The 17,064-nt window shown below is 43.3% G+C and overlaps 1 long non-coding RNA gene across 3 annotated transcripts in view; it reads right to left on the bottom strand.

Moving 5' to 3' along the window:
• The window catches only part of LOC139773836 (uncharacterized), a 94,425-nt gene that overhangs the window by 59,715 nt on the left and 17,646 nt on the right, over window positions 1–17,064 (bottom strand). Inside the window, exons 1-4 of one of the 3 annotated variants that reach the window (XR_011718433.1) lie at window positions 895–7,685; window positions 538–783; window positions 231–345; window positions 19–158 (exon numbers count right to left, since the gene is read on the bottom strand). The exons of 1 other annotated variant lie outside the window; for it this stretch is intronic. This is a non-coding gene — a long non-coding RNA (uncharacterized lncRNA). Of the gene's footprint in view, window positions 1–18; window positions 159–230; window positions 346–537; window positions 7,686–17,064 lie in introns of those variants that run through there. One more of the 3 variants, XR_011718432.1, reaches the window with a different exon arrangement.

A 17,064-nucleotide genomic window follows, 5' to 3' on the forward strand; every position in this document is an offset into this window, starting at 1 on the left:
CGGGAAGATAATCATTACCAGTCAATCAGTGCGAGGATTTAGCCGAATTATATCAGTTTATGAATTGACAGAGTTAGTTAGCCGAATCTTCTCTCCCTTTGCGAGCGTCGCGAACCGCTAATTGCGCGCCTCCGTCAGCGCGAACTCCGCCTCCTTGCCTAGAATAAAAACCGAAAACGTTAGTTACGCACCTCCCTCAGGGCGATAGGTATCTAATAGTCATAAAGTACCTGATTGTAAATCCCCGTCGCTGCGATCCTTATTACATCATCTACGCCCACAAAAGAAAAGAGCTTCCTTACCCCGATCCATGCGCCGTTAATTGACAGAACTAATAATAATAATCTAACAACAAAAGAGAATCATAGGATTAAAATTAAAATCGCGTTTACTGGTGCGTTGCAGAAGGTCGCGAACACGATAACAGTCGTTGAAATAGCGGTCGACTTAACTATATCTAGTGAGACTGAGATTTTAACACAGGTAAGTGAGTTTATTCTAAAGAAATTTAAAATCAGAAAAATGATCTCTCTTTACTTTTTCTTGCGTATTGCCAGACGCAATCAATGGGTCGACGCCGTGGTCGCCGCTCCGGTTGCGCGCACACTAAATTAAGAGGTTGAGACGCCTCTTATACGCGAGTAGTGAATTCGATGCTCAAATGCCCGCTTAAGAAGAGTCAGGGTCAAGTCGAGGCCACCCATATAAATGTGCCGGAACCAAAAGAACATCCGTCCAATAACGCGTCCGTGTCGTCGCTTGCACCCTCGGCCCCCGCCGTCCCTATTCGCCGATTACCCAAGATCACAAGAGTAAAAGAGCTTACGTAGAAAATAAGAATCATATTAAGAGAGTAGTTCCAAATAAAGAAAGAAAGAACTAATTCGTTCTTACCTTTGTTCTTACAACCTGCAACGAACGTATATACTGTCGTATCATGCGTTTCTCGCTCGGTCCGCTAGAACTCTTTGCAATATGCTTATTGTAACCAATCCGCTACATCACAATATCCCACATTTTCATGACCAAGAAACCACAAATAACTTAAAATATGCTTTTCACTTGTTAATCTCCCTATGCTTCCATATTCCTTTTTATTCATTCACGCTCTCTTTTCTATGTGAGATGGAGAGAAGTATGGTGGATGGGTTTCTCAAATACCATCTGCCACCATCCGCGACTTTCTGTGAGTCGGAAGTGACTTCACGATGTGCCCAAATCGACTGATGAGAGCGATCAGCCGATAAGCTAGGGCAATAAGTCTTGTTGCCGAATTAGTTTATATATTTTTAGTCACGCGGCCAAGCGCTCGCGAGAAAGCACGTTTGTCTCCGCGCGGCTAATTAGTGTGGTGCCATTTTGATAGAGGCACACGCGGCCATCACACATATTTCGCGCAAAAGCAAACTGCTTTTCGGTATTTTTTAAAACGGCTCGCCCGGTTAAACCTCGCGATATTGGAAAGCCAATTTGTTCTTTCCGTGTGATTTCCGCGCATTAATGTTCGCGAAAGATTACACGAAAATATACGGAGTGCTAGGAATATAGTAAGCATAGCGGTTTACGAAAGTTTTCGTACTTTAACTGTTTCAATATTGTTTTCAACATACGTTATAATGAAGATATATAATTATAAATGTAAGGGTATTTAACATGAATAAAAATAAAGAAAGAAATTTCTCTCTCTCTCTCTCTCTCTCTCTCTCTCTCTCTCGTGTCCGTTAGTATAATGTGCATTTTTGCTTGCTCTTACAGCGATAAAAATCGTGTTAAACGTTCTACAGGGAGCACCTTCAAGGGAGAAGGATCTACCTAGTAATGGCTCGCGCGAATCCAGGAGCGCCTCGCGAAATCCGGAAGGGACACCCACCAAGCTTATCCGCCACCTTTGATAGCGGTAATAACTCGGTCTCTCCTGTGGGAGTGCTTGGCGAGGATGCCTGTGGGAAATGCACTTGCGCGCGTCCGTAAACTTCTTGGCGTGGCGAGAAACCGCGAAGCTCCCTGACACCTCTTTCGTGAAAAACGAATGCATTAAGATTTCAATAAGTTGCGGTCGGTGAAACTCGGTCTAATTTCCCGCTCCGTACATTCGTGTGCGCAACCACACTTCTACGGTTGAACTTTTCTTCGCGACACACGTTTGAAATTCGACATTAACGTTTTTGTTTTTCGAGCGGAGCGTTGACTCTTACAAATTCTCCTGTCTTCGCAGTTTTGCCCTACAATGGGCAACAAAAATGAGAATTTCAACTTTACAGAACGTAGGAAATTATTTTTAATCATTATTAAAGTATACACGAAAGAACATAATAAAGATATGAAATATAAAAGCTAATGTATGAATATTTAATTTTTTACTTTTTAATATGTGTAATGAAATAATAAAGCAATTAAAGTAATTGTTAAAATTCTTAACTGATGACAATACATTATTATCGGATCCCCATTTCAGCCACGTTCTTTGGACGCACCAACCGACAATCTATCATCCGAGTATCGTTAAACTCTGCTCCGCGGCCGATTAAATACTGTCCGCAATTTCCACGGAAGTTGAACGCAATCGATAGCGCAACTAGTTGTGGACTTGCCGAGAACACGCGTGCTCATGTTACCGGACAGCTAACGTAAATTCATTGTGCATGTTTCCTGAATACTTCGGACAATGTCCCTTAACCCTTTGTGACCCGCATTAATTTCCATAAACAGTCAAATATATTATTATATTCAAATACCGTAATTTTATTTCAATATTAGATATTGAATTAATGTCCAATAATCGATATTATTTACAGTCCCTTTTATCGCATAAAAATATAAGGTAATTTTTATTTTATCAGAAATGACACACATCTTTTTTTAAATATTTCCTTCATCCCAAACACTTTCCTGATTCAATATCTAACAATTGATATTATTTAGTTCCTTTTATTGCATAAAAATAGAAGGTTTTTATCTAATCAGAAATGACACGTCTTTTTTAAATATTTTCTTCACCCCAAATGCCTTCCACACGAAAACAAATCACGGCGCGCGTCATCTGTTTTTGAATACATAATTAATTTTTCAATCGCCTCTCGAAAAATAGTTCATATCGTTAAAATGACGGTGAGCAAATCAGCCTGAAAAAGCGTGAAAATCGTTTTGGGCATGCATATGAACGTGCCGAGAATAAAATACCGACAATATTTAATAAAATTCGATTACGCCGCCGGATATAGATATTACATTTTATAGCGCATTGAATAATCTATCACGTTTGAATTTGATGTTAACGCGGCATTTTGCACTACGGGTCTCTCCATTGAACTCAATATCCAGTCGATATCCAGCTGCTTGAACACGAATCAGCCGGTGTTATAGCGTATTATTAAAGGGAATCGCACGAGTCTTCTTATTTCTCCGCTTAAATTGAACTTGTCAATATAGAGACTCGCTCTACGCAGTCTGATCTATATATATCTATATTGCCGGATTAATAAAGAGCAATAGGATAACGGTTCGTGTTTTGTGAAAATAGATTGAAGCAGAGTATTTTTTATAGAAATATAATTATTCTGGTTCACATTCATAAGTATATTATTTCAAATCTGCTTTTCCTGCTTTCGGACACATTCCAATGAACAGTTTAGCTATTAATTCGTGGTTTACAATGTCGCATTGAACGTAAATATTAATATTCCATCGCAACAAGAACAAAACTGCGACATTTCGATGATCGCGGATTAACGATATCTTCGAATTTCATTTACGTTCGCGCGCGAAGCGCGGATGCGTCCGCGATATTTCTTGTCGCGATATTTACGTCGTATAACTCGCGATCGGGGAATCAGGGTTTGCGGCAGAATCGCGATGAGCCGATATTGCACGTGCCATCGCATCGTCCGCGGGAGTTCCCCGTTCAAATCGATATACCGACAACACAAATCAAGTTTCGCTCTCGCCCTCGATGACGTCGAGAGCTACCAGCCGCCGTTATTTCCTGCGGACGGCGTCGTACGGTAAAGCAGTTGCGGGAACGGGCCGGCAATATCGTAAATACGATTCCCGCGGCCGCTTGGACAGCCGCTCGAATCCCAGGCAAGGTTCTCTTTGCCCGTTCCCTCCTATAGCTATAGGGGTTTTCCGGTCGCCTGATCACAATCTCACGAAAATTGGGTCGCACCGCGAGCCCCGTCGCCGCCGCACCCGTCGCCGTCGCACCCGTCGCATCCGCCGTATCCCGCGCGCAATCATTCAACCCTTTCAAATACCCCTTCAATTCAGGGATTCAGCTGGACCTGGCCTGGCTTGATCGTCGATCGGACAAAAAATTGCCGTTCAGCTCTGTCACCGCTGTTGCGCTAATTGCCCGCTCGATGTGCGGCCACAGCAGTGTTGCTAGGCGTTTAAATACCGACGGCATCTAACTCGCTTCTATATTAGAAATAGTACCTGCACCAGTCTCTCATTCAAAATTAAATAATTCTTTTCTTTTTACTTTCTTTAGAGAAAAACAATATATATTGTATATTTTAAGATAAATGTAAAAAAAAATTATATTTGGGTTGTAAAATAGCGCAAACCGATAAATTAATTTTAAAACTTGCGAAGAAGAGATTCGCATCCTAACGTGAAATCGCCTAGCACCAAGTAGAGCGGTGATGAAAAAAAAAATGCGCATCGAATCTAATGCGTCGCGGTTGCTGTTATGTCGTTAAATAGGCCACCCTCCTGTCAGCGTGTATGAATATGTCACGGTGGTTGATGAGCCGGAAAAATAAGTGCGGATTTTTTGACAGCAGAAAAAAAGAAAGAGAGAGAGAGAGAGACGGACGGCGATTGTTTTACGCGCGCGTATACGTCGGGCGCGAAGTGACGTTCGCGCGATAACAATAAAAGCAGCCAGTATATTCGGTTATCATACATCGTGCTCTCGGAATGCGGGCGTGGGACGCGAGAAACAAACGCGCGAGCGTGTATAAAATTACGGTCCGGGGAAAAGAAGACTTCCTCCTCCGCGCCCCGGGCCCCCGCCGTACCTCTATTTTCGCACGCCCGGGCCAAACCTCGTTCCTTTTTTCCTGCCGCGGAATTGTTCCCGCGATGGCGAGCTGGTTGATTTATCGGGCCGTAAATTACGCTAATGCACACTTTTTAGTCTCACGAGCGAGATTTAAGTAAACGAGAGAAAGGGAGACAGTGGCCCGAAGAAGGAATAAGGAGACGCCGGGCGTTGAAAAGCAATGTGGAATTAATGTCAAGAAATCGTTCGCGAGATCCGCAAATCATTCACGACTCGTTCGTGCATTGCGTCAAGCGTAAAAAAATAATCATTACATATATAAATAAAAAATAAGTGTATAAATATAAATGGCACATAAATAAAAATAGCATATAAATAAAGAATAAATTCAATAAATTTTCCCTATTCCAGTTCAAGCTACATCAAACATGTATATGGATCTTGTTCTTACTCTTTCATATTCCTTAATTAGATTTTATTCCCCACTTTTTATCAAATTGAGTTTAATGCGCTGACGTCATAAAAAAAATGTGTATGTGAGTGTAATGTCTAAATGTATGTGAGTGTCCGCAGTGTACTGAGCTCGGATCCGTGGGTTTCGCTAAACCCAAATAACTGTGCGGATCAGTCATCTCTGCGGGGGACACAATTGCTTACAAAATCTGTTGATTACGGTGTCATCTACAGAGACTCTTTCGACATTTGTATAAAATTCTAAAATTGTATCCATCATGTTCCTTGTCAAGGCAGAGCTTCGATCTTTCGGTCTTTCCGAAGAATCGTAATAAATAGAAGCGAATTTTCGTACAGGTTATTATTACTGATAATTGTTAACGATAATGAACCATATACGCGCGTTTATCATAATTCGACGTACTGAGGGTGCACTGAGGGTGTTTTGCCCTGTTGTTCGGGCCACCGGGTCATGCGTGCGAGATAAACGCGTCTCCGGTATCAATTTATGAGCGAAAAGCCATCGATCATCGGGGCGACTGTGACCCGGTCCCGCGATGACGGTACTCAACGGATATTATTCCGCTAAAGTTATACATCGTACTCATAATTAATATACATTCCGACCCGTTGATTATTTCGCGCGGAAGTGAGAGAGGAGAGCGAGGAAGGGACGGAGGGTGTGCGGGGGCCGGACGGGGACCGCTAAATGTATGGATCGTTCGTTAAAGCAACGCCGTAATGAGGGCTGATAAAATTTCGCGGGCAGCGACGAGCGAGCGCGAAATGACAGGCGGAGATTAAACCGTTTCCGACATCGGTTATTCACCGGCCGACCGCGCGCACTTCATCGCTTTGTAATCACCTTTTCCGTGCGACGCCGACGCGACGCGGCGATATCGCCGGGGCCGATATTTATAGGACGTTGCAGCTAATTATTTCGAGCGAAAGATACGCTTATGCGACCGTTTCCGGCCCGTTAATTGGCAGAACGCGTGTACACCTCGGGCGCGGCCGTCAACGGCGATTCGCACCGCGGCGGGGCGCAATGTGTTAATGATGCCGCTTGCGGTAAATGCATCATGTCAAATGGAGCGAGCAGACCGATGCTGGAATAGAACATACATATGGTATGAATCTCTCTTTCTTCTTCTTAAATATTTTAAAACTTGCAGACGTCTCTCTCTCTCTCTCTCTCTCTCTCTCTCTCTCTCTCTCTCTCTCTCTCTCTCTCTCTCTCTCTCTCTCTCTCTCTTTCTTTCTCTCTTTTCTCTCTCTTTTATACGGACCTTTTGTGTGCATAATTTACACTTACAATTAATTTACTTACATCAATTTGCGATGATCTTGCCCAAACTGTTTTATGTTTATTTGAACTTAGATGAATAATAAAATTTTATTTTATTTAAGAAATTTCCAATTTGCAAATAGACATTTATTTTTATCCACAGAATGACTTATTACCTTGGTGGTTCTTCTACCAGTTTGTAGACCAATCTAATTTAATCAGGATATCGCTGCATAATTTTGTAGATCTGAAAATTAAGGTTGTTCGCAGTTTGGGACGCTTTTTGCAAATTTCATGTACAGACGAAACCAATATAAGCGAAGAGCTAAGCGCATTCGCATCGGATATGCACACCATCGCGTCATTTCGCGCGAGACTCGCGTCGCGCCGGATACCGTGGCTCAATTAAGCCGCGTACGTGTACAAGCGTTTTGAGGGACGAGGTTATTATACCGATCTACGAGCTGTGGGGTACGCTGCGCACAACGGAATGATCAGTATCGCGTGTTTGTCGAGTTCCCAATGAGCGTCGCGCGTTATACCCGCGTACGATCGACAAATATAGGACCGTCGGCTGCGGCTTTGCTGCGTCCTATACACCAGGGATAAGCCTCCGCAAATAGTGACATTAATTGCCTACGCTGTGCCCTATTTGCATGCCATTATTCAGAATAATTGATGACTATTGGCCAGCGTATGCGTTGAAACTCATTACCATACTTAACGTCCGGCGCAATGGCGCGTAGCGCGTAGCGCCGCGATCGCAAAAAAGAGATCTCTATTTCCGTAGCAGACGAGTGTCTCGATTTTGCTGTCCGTAACAACGTGTCTAATTGCGAAAAGCGGAATGCCGTTATCGGAGGTTCGCACGTTGGCGCGCGTCCAACGGGATGCCGCGACGGCTCTATGCGCGCGATTCAGTTGACAGTTGTGACAATGACGTAACATCTTTCATCCGCATCATTAATCGTACGTGTAATGAGGATAGATTTAAAGAAATAAAAATATAAAATATTGTCAACATTAATCGATAGTAATATTTACGGAAACTATTTTTAATTCTTTAAAAGATTCATCTTTTTAGCTCGATAATAAATGATAATAATGCCAATTGAGATGTTTTTTAAACATTTTACGTCACCATTGAATGAATATCTAAATAAAGATAAAATATTGTCGACATTAATCGATAGTGATTTAGAGAAACTATTTTCAATAATTTAAAGGATTCATCTTTTTCAACTCGGTGATAAATGATAATATCAATTGAGATGCTTTCCGAACATGTTACATCACCGCTGAACATCAAACTCCCGTTTGTTTTCTCTCGCACGTGCGAAACTTTGCGTTTATTTCTCTCTTTTATTGTCGAAGCGTCGAGTTGGGCTTAGTTATAAAAGGGGGGGAGAGTCATCTCCCCGTTCTCCTCGTACGGAACGATGCTTGCAATTTCGTTCGAAAGTTTTCGACAAAAGTTACCTGGTTCTCAGTTCGCAAGGAGTACCTTTAGTTGTCCACAGGGAGCCGAAGATTTATGCGAGCCGTGCGAGCCGAACAATAAGCTAGCGCGGGGCTTTCCGGCAGGTAGAATGCCGGGATTCAACGTTATCAGCTTGAACACCTATTCATTACGTCGACTCGCCGTAGTGCCGTGTAATCAAAATTAAATTGACCACACCTACTGATATTTATAGTTATTACAACCTATCCTCCTTCCGTGATGAGAATGCGGGATTTAACGCGCGCGCTCATGAAAGAAGTGCACGATATGTATGATGAAAATTATCGAAGAGCGTATATATCGCCTCTTATACCGCATCACGTTTCTCGCTAACGTAACGTTGTATCGATGGCTACAATACGATCCAACGAATAATATATGATGATATGCAGAGATATCGAAGAAGATTTGTTAATAAAATTTATTATAAAAAAATATCTATTCTTTTTTCTTGCGGAATATAATATATATTTCTGAGAACTTTTAGATACATCATCGATAATTTCAGTACACAGTTAGTATATTTACCTCAGTGGCATAATTTAATTGTGATTTAATTTAATCGACAACGATTTTTTTATATCACAAAATATTTCGTGAAAATGTTACTCGTTAATATCATCGTTATAAAACGTATCGTCGATAGAGGGTAATGTCGATTGGGAGTTCGTGACGTACAACTGATGGATATCTAGCCTGTCATACCTCAAAGTCGAAGCATGCCCCGATAGCGACCAAGTTTTCACTCCGTCGGAAACTCTCTTCACTAGGTGGTCTACATTCTCCCGAAAACTTTAATTAGCTCTCAGAACCTCTTATCTCACTCGGAAGGAAATCTTTATGCCCGGCTGCCGGCGAGCGTCCGGTTAACAAATATAGGACTCCGGATATTTATTTTCGTTGCCTCTCGAAAGCAATTCGCGATCTCGATTGAAAGAGTTTCTCTCCGGACCGCGGCGCGCGAATCGATATCGACAAAACGTAACAATATGTATGTGCGTTTTCTACAAGTCGTACTTGCCTGAAAACTTTCGAGCATCGCGACCGTCTTGCGAAACTAGTCACGCGATCGAATCTCCAGGAGAAGTTCCCCGTAAAAACGAGAATTCTAACGCTCTAAGAAAGTACGTCCGAACTTTCTTAGCGTTTCTCTCAACGCGCGAGGGAAGAAATATCGATGCCAGGTGTTAAGTAAAGAATAGATAAAAGTGAATAGATTTAATTTGTGAAAAATCAGTTCCTAATCGATCAAAGAATCTTCAAGTACAAGAACACGTGGGGGAAAACCCCTGTATATTATCGGTCCAGCGAATTTTGATTGCGGCTACGAAAGGTTCAGGGTTACGGGATCCCAGATGTTCTCTGACCCAGTCCCTTTCAGCGTCTGCGCTAATCTGTGTACGTAGGGCTCGGATGGGCGATATACCAACATTTCTAACCGTGTCCATCCATCAGACGACTTTTTTCAGGGACGCAATGGTTATGGCTCGGTGGAACGTACCACGTAGCAATTATGCGCGTGTCCATCTCGTCATCAGGTCTAATGAAAAAACTTTCCTTGATGGAGCAGGCGAACGAAATTCTGTAGCCACGCGACGAGTAAGTAAATAGGCTACGCGCGGTACAGATAGAACAGACTTTGATATTCGCACTTTAAGTGACGGCGGTGGCCTGGCAAGCCACCCATTTTCATTACGTATCCGGGATGGGTACCGCGGAACCGGAAGTTCGGCCGTTACGCCGGAGAAGCGAACTGAAAAAAAAAGGAGAACTTTCGAGGGCGTAAGGGAGTTGACCTGGTTTCACCGCGGTAATTACTATGCGTACCCAGTACATCTCCGGCTCTGACGTTTCACCGATGCAATTCGTAAATTCTCGACGAAACCGCAGGCGCGCATTAATACCTTGGCTTAATATTTTCTCTGCATGCGCAAATACTTTTCCGGTATAAAATGTTTTAGCCAATTTTAATGAAAAAAGCAAATTGTTAGATGAAAAGTTATGAAAACCGCATATACGTTTACTTTTTTATAATATTTTCTACGTTACAAATGCTAATCTTTTCCTATTTTACAGATGTTTTTTGTGACAGACGAATGAAATCCAAGCGGACCTGATTACATTTAACGCTAAACGCGCAATGTACCAGCTTCGCGCGGATTATCAACGTTAGACAGCGGGAGAGAAGACTTGCGTCTAGCATAAAAGATTAATACGGCGATTAGTGGCGAAGCTGGCGCGGAATCCTCGAAATCGTCGGCGTGTGTAAGACGTCACGGTCGGAGGATTAGGCAAACAAATAATCGAGTACGACAGCTTCGGTGTCGACGAAAGGAGAGGAGAGGATAGGAGAAAGGGGTGTGTGAGAAAGAGAAAGAGAGAGAGAGCGCTCAAGCTTATCTGCGAGGTTGCATTCCACATCGTTTCGTCGCCGACAGTTATGATGACGCTGAGCGGACACGTAGATTAACCAAAAAAATCCATTCAGCCGCCCATGGATAGATGAGAGCGGCGAGGATCGTATTCCGAATTATCCCAACGTTCATTCGAGAAATATCAGCGAAGGGATAATCCGACGAGGACGAGGGACGAGGCGTTATCCTACCCGGAGCTCATCGTTCGTCGTGTCACGGTTTAAGGACCCCGGGCTTCTAGGCACGCTACGCAGCCCGATTTACCATCACGATATTTGCATGATGTCTGCCACTTTGATGCCCGACACGTGATGTACGCGCGGAATAAGCAAGGAGTGCCTGTTGTCGCGTTTGATGTCGCACAGCCTGGTCGATCAGGCTAATGGGCTGGCTGCTGCTCTTTCTCTTTGTGAGAAGAATAATTGCGCGTTCATATCGCGAGCGGTGTTGGGCTTGCCTGCATAATTACACGCTTGCAAATAAAGACGGGCGTTTTTCAGTCCTAGCATATATTTTGTAAGCGAAAATTACGTATGTACGTATGATCAAGTCAGAGTTAATCCTAGCTAGCCACACTTACAATTAGTTCCGAGTCCTTAATTCGCCACACTTCGGTCCGTGAGACCGCTCGACTTTATCGCATTGTCATTTTCACTCTAATTAATATTTTTAAACTTGTAATGCAGGAATTGGAAATACAGAATCTGAATGAGATGTTTATGATAATATCAGGCCAAGAAAATTATTTGAGTTAAACTGAATTTATTATAAAAAAAACTAGAAAAGTATGTTATTATGTAAAAACTAGAAAATCAAAAAACGTTCAGCGATCCACTATGTGGCCGGGCTAGGGTTAAATATCAAGCACGAGGAGGAACAGTTGTCGTAATGCGGGCAATGATAACTTAAATTAAGCGGCTAAGACCGAAGTACAATGAGGTTAGCTCTGTCGGGGTCGTTTTCAGATAAAGCCAGGAAATACCGGCGTCTGGAAAAATTTCTCACGAATGGCCGCCGCGTCAGGAGTTCAGCCGAGCGACAACAGATAACGCGGAGCGTCCACGTTCTTAAATCGCGCGAAAAACACAATAAATCAGACCGATGTATCTTAAGATTCGGGACGGCGCGCGTTAAGATCCGAAGTGCTCTTCAAATACGTCACGAAGTTTCTGTTTTGTAGGTAAACTTGGACGCGAATGCGGACGTTTAGCTCGCTGCAATGCATGCGTGTTACCTGAATTATGGACGTTAACGGGCGCTGCTAACTTCGATGGAATTACGACGTCGCAAATCAGGCTTTTCGTACATTTCAGCAAGTAAAGTATAACTACCGATTTCTTTTTCTTTTAAGGCATCATCGCGCGGTTTCGAAATTCAATTTTACGACTTTTACGATAGTCCTTGCGGAATTTCGCAATTTAATTAGCGCAGTTTTATAAAATCGTAAATCTTTATGTCTACTACGTAACATATATCTATCCGGGATGAAAATGAAAAGCCTAATTTTACGAAGACTCGTATGCACAGTAATCCCCGTTGAGCACGTTTCGTTGTGGCTGAAGAGTTTCTACTCTCATGCGTGGCGCTTAATTAAAACCCCATGTTGATGAAGGGCGACGCAACGACTGCTGTCTAATGCATACGCTTGCCAATTAAGATGATTCTCGAGTGACGTCAGACAAAGGGACGAGACAATACGCGTTTTGATATATCTTCCTGTTCTTTCTCCTCTCTATCTTTCCGTAATATAGCTTTGAAAAAATAATTTGGCTTCTTAATACTTTTTTTTAAGAATATGCGAATGACCAAATAACAATATGACATAAAAAAAATATGTACACCTTTTATGTACACCTTTTATGTACACCTTTTATGGTCTTTCTTTTCGTTTAGATAGCATTGCGAGCCAACGTTAACGCATTGCATCGAATGGTCGCATAAACTGCATGATGTTTATGCGCAAAAATATGCGCGGAGTAAAATTAAGTAAACGACGACGCCTCGACGTCAGCCATTACCGGCCGACGCTTTTACACTGATCTCGATCTTAACGCGCTTTGCGGGTGGTTGACGTTTTTCCTTCCCTAGCTTTCATGCACGCGTTTATGTCGTATAAAGTTCGGCGGGTTAAGAGCGACAAAAAAGGCTCGTAAATGCAGCGCGCGGAAATTGCGGACGGGTTCCTTTCCGGGAGGAGCACCCGATTGACGAGTCGGGCGTTGCCTCGAGGTCTGCTTCGACATTATAAATTTTTTTTTACGGTCGTTAAATCGAGGTGTATTATCCGCGACGTTGTCCGGAATCGTGTCCCCGCTCTCGCTTTAAAGCATTTCTGGTCCCAAACTATTCCGCGTTGATCGAACGCGATTAAAACGACGAACGACCGTCCACACCGCAAACGGCGTCCCCAGGCAGCTGGTGGAAATTCTTCCGATCGTAACATCTGTCGCGGTAATTTACTAAAAACCCGGGGAGCAGTCGTCCGGAATTACCCTTGGACCATGGAAATATGGAGTGCGAACGTTATGAAAAAAGCGTAATGCGGATTTAGCTGACCCTTATAGCACCGTCATTTTTCTCGTCTGATTACGGACTAATAATGAAGAACTATCAGTCGTTTAATCTCGTTTCCCCGGGCTTAATCGCTGGCATATCGCGAGCATTAGCATACGATAATTCTTTAAACCGCCAAGCGGAGTTGCGGAGAACGAGTTAATAGGGGATCGCCGTCACGATGCTTGCGGAATAAATTAACTCGCCGGACGGTTCGTTTGCCTCTTGAACGTGCCACTCGGAAGAAAAATTACACGGCTTCCGGTCCGCCGCTGTGTAAAACGCCGCGCGAAACTTACATCTCCCTTTTTCTCTTTTCATCGGCGCTTAACTCATCGTGTTTGCACGAAGATGGCGGCTTATCGCGCGCGTTAATACTTCGTTAACATAACTAAATGAATCGAACAGCGTCCGGTCTCCGGCTTTACTATCGCCGGTGATAAACGACTCCTCGTTACGGCCGTTGCAGTAGAAAAGACGCGAGCAGTCAGACCGGCCGCCGCGCAGCCGGCCGTCATTTTCTACCTTGTTGCATCGGGCTTATGGCCGATTATGTACATTAACCGTGATTAGTCGCAGTTTAGACTGCAACAGCTTTTTACGCCACTAAAGTAACATTACCTCATACATTAGGATAAAATGTGTGGCATACAACATGACTGTGAAAAAAATTCTTTTTAATTTAAAAAAATTTTTTAAACAAAAGATAATGAGACTACATTTTTTGCTTAGCTATTGACATGGGCAACGTTAATTATTATAATTTCTCGACATTAATTTAATATAAACTATTTCTCTTTTATCTAGAATTACTGGGATTACGATCTAAAGAGAGATAAAAATCTCTAATTAGCATATTAGTTAAGTGGCTCTTGTGCAGCTCACTCATATAATCGCAATATCAATGGATCTCGCTTTTCGATAAAATTATACGGCTTGAAGCTTGAAGGAAGCTATTTGAGATTCCGTGTCTATGTCAAAAATCCTATGCTGGAATTTCACTCCTCCGCCTCTTTCCCTTGCCACAGTTGCGATTAACAAGAGCGAGCTGCAGCTGCACGCGCATTATGTTGTGAAATTGAGTGCTAACAAGAGCCCAATCTATCGCAACTTTAGCGACGATGCAACTTTGGCGTCGAAATGGGAAATCTTCCTGTTGTCAGCAGTGTTGCGGGCGTTGTAAATGTATTGAAAGCTCCGCACTTTGCTACGCTCGCCTCGCTCGCCTTCCGAAAATTAGCACTTTACAGTTCCGTGAAATTTAATTTAATTATATCCAACATTACGCTTTATATATACCGCTGTATAATTTTTTTCGCATGAATGGCATACGATTTTCAACATTCTTTTGATATAATTTTGATATAAATGGCTCATAATTTTTAATTGTACTTTCTTCTATATACTATTTTTCTACGGAGAGTTTCATTAATTTCATATCTTTTTCAGTGCTTAATTGTTCTAATTCTCAAAAAAAGAAAAGAAAAAATCTCGTCCGGGGCTGTGTAATGGCCTCCCGTGTAGCATCGGGAATATCAAATTACGGTTTGTACGAGCGAAATTATTGCTCTCTCTCTCTCTCTCTCTTTCTCTCTGCCTTATATTATCTGGGGCTATGGAAAAAGCGAGGAATTTGCGCAGGCTGCTAGGCATATGAAGGGTTAAAGCCGCGGCTGCACGTGATAAACGAATGTCATCGTTAGCGACTCGTCCGCCTCACGCGAACTCCGGACGGCTATTTATTATGCGACGTTCTCTCTTTGTCTCCCTCTTTCTCCGTCCGCGGACCTTATCGCGAACTTAATATATTATCACGAGTGGAATTGCTCGAGAGTCCGAAGCTTTTTCCCCGTTCTCATCCGTGAGGACGGAAAGCGGGCCGTCATCGTTGCATAGCGCACTAAGTTTTCGATAAAAGCACCGACGACGTAAGAAACGTCGTCGCCGTTAAAGGAGCGCCCACATTCGAGTCCGTAAGTTTATTCGTTCGTTTATAGAACACCGGCCACGATAATCGTAGGAAATTTAAGCGAACGCGGCGCGGCAGACCGTCGCATCGCGCGATCCTTTTCAAACGCTATCGGGAACTACTCGTTTCTTATGCGGCGCGCATTTTCATGCTCTTTTGCAATCGTTCCGGATGTTCGAATTTATCGCGATGTTCGTGTAGAAATGTCGAATCTCGGGTCATATTTTCCCAAAAGTCACGTTTCTGAAGGTCCAATCTGTGCACCACCTTTGAGTGCGAATAAAACGCGTTACGATGTTTTACATTTTAATTCATAAAACTGTTGCATTTTAACTCTTTCTACATTTTGTCCTTAAAGTGTGAAGCTTGCTTTCCGAGATTTAAACCGTTGATCACGTTGGGTCACTTTAGGGGGATCACGTCATGCAACCAAACGTACTTGCACTCAGAAAAAGAGAGAGAGAGAGAGAGAGAGAGGGGGGAGGGAAAGAAAAAGAGAGACCATGGTTGGCTCTTGGAAAAAACGTTCTCCGAAGTGATATGGTTTTTTACGTTTTACGACGTTTTTAATCGTCCGGAATTCACTTTCCACGGCAAATAGAGGAAGAAAAATAAATCTCCCTTGCCTCAGTTCCATCTGGATAGATTCCGAGAATGTTGCGCAACGGCACGGAGCGTCGCTCGCGAACGAAACCTGGAGGTGACGGGGATTTCTGAGCCTTCGCAGCGTCAACAATTTCCGTCTGCGTTTCCACTTTTTAATTACACAGTCGCTCGGCCACCGGTGCGTTCGCCGGAGAACATTGTTCGTCGCGCTCGAGAAACGTTACCCTCCATGAACTTACCCCATCCGTTCCATTTTTGCGGTCTCCCCCTATTACGGAGATTGCGCGTCTCTCTTGTATTCACTCTTCGTTACGTACCTCAGCCGTCGTCGACGAGCCGGCTAAGTTAACGACTCGCCTTCCCTTTCGTCGCTCGTTGAATCCCACTCGAGATGACGAGCGTGACGACGGTATCGCATTTTGACGTGAATAAATAATATTCACCCCCTACTTCACTTTACGAATGTCGTCAGTCACAATAACATCGTACGAAATGTGACGTGGAGTGAATCCTCGTTTCGTCACAGAGTTACGATGCCAGTTCGTTGGGTACATTGCTTTGACGATTTCTCATTTATTAAAGGAGAGAGACTGGCTCGCGAGAGATTATACGTGGGACAACAAAATGTATACCAAACATATTGCCGTGTTACTTACAGAATGATTATTAGAATTTATTACTAAAGAGTGATTTTAACGGGACTTGACGGACGTCAAACGCGCTCCGGGCGCGATGAATCGAATCGCAACGCTCGGATTGTCAACGGGTATTTAAACGGGCGAGAACAAACGAGCGGCGGACGTGCTGGGAAAAGCGTCGAACGCGGCCGGCGAGATTTTTCATTTAAAAAGCACGCTAGTTACTCGGCCGTGATGCATTCGTTCGTGTGTCGGTGGCCGTCGGTGGCCGTCGGTGCCGTCGATCTGACGTGAGCCGTGCTCGTGTCTCGTTAAACACGGCCGGTCGGGTAACCACGGCTGGGACTTTGAGCGAGCGTACACACGACGCGGGCTGATAAACATACGTATGCCGGCGCGTACACGTACGATCGGCCACGTAGTTACACGCACAGGCGTACATCGGATGATTCAGAGTCGCCATTTATTCATATAACTTCTGCACGCAATATAGAAGATAAATGATGCGTGGGAGGTCGAGGTAGTACGAGTAAAAAATCGAATAAAAGTAACATTTTTGCATATACGAGTTTTTACGTGCAATTATTTTCGACGAGATATAAAATAAAATTATTTATAGAATCATAAAAAGGAGTAC

Source organism: Temnothorax nylanderi, unplaced genomic scaffold (assembly GCF_030848795.1).
Source record: "Temnothorax nylanderi isolate EJ_2023f unplaced genomic scaffold, tnyl_v1.0 TNYL_tig0070_pilon, whole genome shotgun sequence".
In the NCBI taxonomy this organism is placed as follows: domain Eukaryota; kingdom Metazoa; phylum Arthropoda; class Insecta; order Hymenoptera; family Formicidae; genus Temnothorax; species Temnothorax nylanderi.